We start from the raw sequence: 4,342 nt of genomic DNA, 5'->3' as shown, positions 1-4,342 counted from the left end.
CAGATGGAAACACTTTTTCATCTCACTCTATTTCTCTCTTGCCTTCTGCCCCCTCCACCATGCATCCTGCTTTTGACATGAATTCATCACTGTGCCTTGGGCCAGTGGCTTTCATGTCTTGGTTGCATTTGGAAACCAATCCAAATACCAAAGCCAGGCTAGCCCTGACAGAATGGAAACTAAATCACAGGGAGTCGAGAGAAAATCATGTGACCTGGGAAGAAGATGAAAAAATTCCCAATCACGGTATCGTCAAAGATTCTTCCATTATGAGGGGACCCTCTCAGGAACACGCACATACCACGAGTTTTCTCCATTATCTTGTAAACGGAAGGAGTCTAGAAATAAATGTAGTTTTTTCATGTTTGTTGATGTTCTTACTTTTTGGACTTCCCTGGTGGCACAGTGGATGAGAATCCACCAGCTAATGCAGGGCACATAGATTCGATTCCTGGTCTGGGAAGATCCCACGTGCCATGGAGCAACTAAGCCTGTGCTCCACAACTACTGAGCCTGTGCTCCACAACTACTGAGTCTATGCTCCACAATAAGAGAAGCCACCGCAAGAAGCATGCACACCAAAGCAAAGAGTAGCCCCCTACCCACAACCAGAGAGAAAGCCCACATGCAGCAACTAAAACCTAGTGTGGCCAACATCTAACGGTTTTTAAAAAATCAAATGTTTTGTAAAATTTGCCAGTGAAACTACCTTTTCTGTGTTGAGAGGTTTCTTATCACTGATTTAACCTCCTTACTTGTTTGTTATTCGTATTGTTTATTTTATCCTGATTTTCTTTTGATATGTTGACTGTTTCTAAAAATTTGGTCTGTTTCTTCTAGGTTATCCAATTTGTTGGCATATAGTTTTTCATAGTAGTTTCTTATAAGACTGTATACTTAAAGTATGATTTATAATTTCTCTTCCTTTATGATTTTATTTGAGTGTTCTCTTTTTTAATTTTTAAAAAAAATTTATTTATCTTAATTGGAGGCTAATTACTTTACAATATTGTAGTGGTTTTTGCCATACATTGACGAGTCAGCCACGGGTGTATTGCTTTACAATTTTGTGATAGTTTCTGCTATATAAAGAAGTGAATCTGCTTTGTTGTTGTCCAGTCACTCAGTCGTGTCTGACTCTGTGCCACCCCATGAACTGTAGCCCACCAGGCTCTTCTGTCCATGGGATTCTCCTGGCAAGAATACTGTAGTGGGTTGTTATTTCCTTCTCCAAGGAATCTTCCCAACCCAGGGATCAAACCAGCATGTCCTGCATTGGCAGGTGGATACTTTACTGCTGAGCTACAAGGGAAGGAAGCCCAGTGAATAGCTATATGTATACATATGTCCCCTCCCTGCTGGGCATCCCTGCCACCCCATCCCCCATTGCAACCCTCTAGGGCATCACAGAGCTGCAAGCTGAGGTTCCCGTGCTCTCTGCAGGTTCTGTTTTGCACATGTAGTGTATATATGTCAATCCTAATGCCCCAGTTTGTTCAACCCTCTCTTTTCCCCACTGGGTCCACATGTCTGTGAGCTGTCAACTCACAGGTGTCAGAATGGTCACCATTGGAAAATCTACAAACAATAAATGCTGGAGAGGATGCGGAGAGAAGGGAACTCTTCTGCACTGTTGGTGGGAAAGTAAACTGACAGCCACTATGGAGAACAGGATGGACATTCCTGAACAAACTGGAAATAAAACTACCATATGACCTGGAAATCCGCTACTGGGCATAAACCCTGAGAAAACCAAAGTCAAATCAAACCAAATCACAAAGATACATGTACACAAATGTTCTTTGCAGCCCTGTTTACAACAGGCAGGACATGGAAGCAACCTGGATGCCTATAAACCAATGAATGGATAAAGAAGATGTGGTACATATAGGCAATGAGGTATTACTCAGCCATAAAAAAGGAAGAATTTCAGTCACTTGTAGTGAGGTAAATAAACCTAGAGTCTGTTATACAGAGTGAAGAAACTCAGAAAAAGAAAAACAGATATTGTATATCATGCATATGTATGGCATCAAAAAAAAAAAATAGGAAAGATCAACCTATTTGTATGGAAGGAATGGCGACGCAGATGTAAGAACAGACTTGTGGACACAGTTGAGGGAGGAGAGGGTGGGACAAACTGAGAAAGTAGCGCAGACGTTTATACACGAGTATGTGTGAAACAGATAGCTCGTGGAAGCCACTGTAGAACACAAGGAGCTCAGTCTTGAGCTCCATGGTGACCTAGAGGGATGGGGACATATACATATAATTATGACTCAGCCTCCTTTGTAAGGCATAAACCAGCACAACATTGTAAAGTGATTATCCTCCAAATAAAAAAGTGTAAAAATTAAAAAAATAAAGTATTATTAAATTTTGGGGGAGAAAAAAAGAGAAACAGATGACCTCCCAACTGCCTGGAGGGAGAGAGGACTAATCTTTATTCTGAATCAGAAACAAGAGACTGTGTTTTCAATTCTTTGGGACATAAAATGTCTCCCCATTACACTGCTCTGCAGGGCTAGGCTGATCCAGTGAACACGAGTTAAGGTCAGGGGGGTTCTGTCCATTTTACTCTATGGTCCGAGTTTTTCGTTATGGTTGAGGGCAAGCATTCAAAGAGTCAGGAAGCTATGATTAGCATCTTGGCCCCACGAACACCTCTCTGCCCTTGAACAAGTCATATACATCTCTGGACCTACGTCTCCTTCTTGTTCAAATGCTGCTGATAAACCTTCAAACCCTGTCGTTAGGAACATAAAATGGTGCAGTTGCTATGAATAAAGTATGGTGGTTCCTCCAAAAAAACAAAACTGAAACTACCATCATGATTGGCCAATACCACTTCTGAGTGTACACCCAAAAGAACTGAAAGTGAGGTCACAGGAGACGTTTGCATACCTATGTTTTTAGCAGCATTGTTCACAATAGCTGAAAGATGAAAGGACCATCCACGAAAAATGGATAAATAGAAAGTGATGTGTGCATACAGAGGAATATTATTCAGGAATAAAAAGACAGGAAATTCTGACCCATGCTACAACAGGGACAATACCCTTGTGGACAAGAGACTTGAGGACAATATGCTAAGTGATAAAAAGCCAGTCTCCAAAAGACAAATACTGTATTGTTCACTTCTATGAAGTACCTGATATAGTCAAATTTACACAGACAGAAATAGATCAGTGGTTTACTAGAAACTGGGTGACAGGAAAAATAGGAAGTCATTGGTAAATGAGAATCTGGTTTCAGTTTTACAAGACGAAAAGAGTTCTGCAAATTGGTGGCACAGCTGTGTAAATTTACCCAATATTGCTGAACAGTTCATTTAAAAATGTTGAAGATGGCAAATGTATGTGTATTTTACCACAATTAAAAAAAAAATGATGCCAGTGATAAACAGGAGAGCCAGCTTGAGAGAGACGCTGAGCGTACAAAACTCCAAGGTAACTTAACATGAAACACCAGTGAGTCGTCCTCAGCTCCTAGATGAGGCATCAGCAGACATGGAGGGCAGAAAGGAGACAGGAGACTGAAGGCAGTGGTACCCAAATCACAAACTCTATGTGAGGGTCATGTGAATGTTGAATGAGCACCAGTCTAAAACCGGTAGAAGAGCCTTTGGACATAGATCCAATCTCTCCCAGCCCCTCCCCTTCTCATACAAACACAACAGCTCCCAGATCCTTCTACCTTCATCTGGAAAACGGGTCTCTCCACCCTCAGGCTGGAGCCGGGCTGACCCCCTGCACTCTGGGGTTGCAGAGGTCTCTTTGGGAGGATGTGAACTCAGCACCCAGTCTCCTACAGAAGAGGGTGACCCGAGACTTACTGGATCCTAGGAGCAGAGTGTGGAGCACTGGGTCAGTCAGGGAGGCTGAGGTTAAGTCGTGCAGGGTAGGAGCTGATGTTTGTCCAAAAACCAAAGAGGGAAGTGCCCGAGCACAGAAGACAAACCTTAACCTCTGGGTAGTTGGGGTGGGGAGGAGGCTGGGAGGACCGGAAGCTTCTGCAAAGTTCCTGTTAGCCCTTAACACTTCTGTGGTTACAGTCAGGGGATTTTCAAAGATGTTTTTTAACTGTGGTAACGTACAACGGACATGGACATCACCAGATGGTAAACACTGAAATCAGATTGATTATATTCTTTGCAGCCAAAGATAGAGAAGCTGTATACAGTCAACAACAACAAAAAAAAGACCAGGAGCTGACTGGCTCAGATCATGAACTCCTTATTACCAAATTCAGACTGAAATTGAAGAAAGTAGGAAAAACCACTAGACCATTCAGGTATGATCTAAATCAAATCCCTTATGAGTATACAGTGGAAGTGAGAAAT

General features: G+C 42.2%; 1 protein-coding gene across 1 annotated transcript in view; it reads right to left on the bottom strand.

Moving 5' to 3' along the window:
* The window catches only part of LOC104984176 (cationic amino acid transporter 3-like), a gene marked incomplete at its 3' end in the record, with an annotated part of 20,183 nt that extends 16,192 nt beyond the window's left edge, over window positions 1-3,991 (bottom strand). The window contains exon 1 of the mRNA XM_010833811.1: window positions 3,836-3,991. The remainder of the gene's footprint in view (window positions 1-3,835) is intronic.
* Between the last annotated feature and the right edge of the window lie 351 nt (window positions 3,992-4,342).

The sequence above is a fragment of the Bison bison genome, unplaced genomic scaffold (assembly GCF_000754665.1).
Source record: "Bison bison bison isolate TAMUID 2011002044 unplaced genomic scaffold, Bison_UMD1.0 scf7180017863933, whole genome shotgun sequence".
Classification (NCBI taxonomy): Eukaryota; Metazoa; Chordata; class Mammalia; order Artiodactyla; family Bovidae; genus Bison; species Bison bison.
This window is presented reverse-complemented; position numbering and strand designations above follow the sequence as displayed.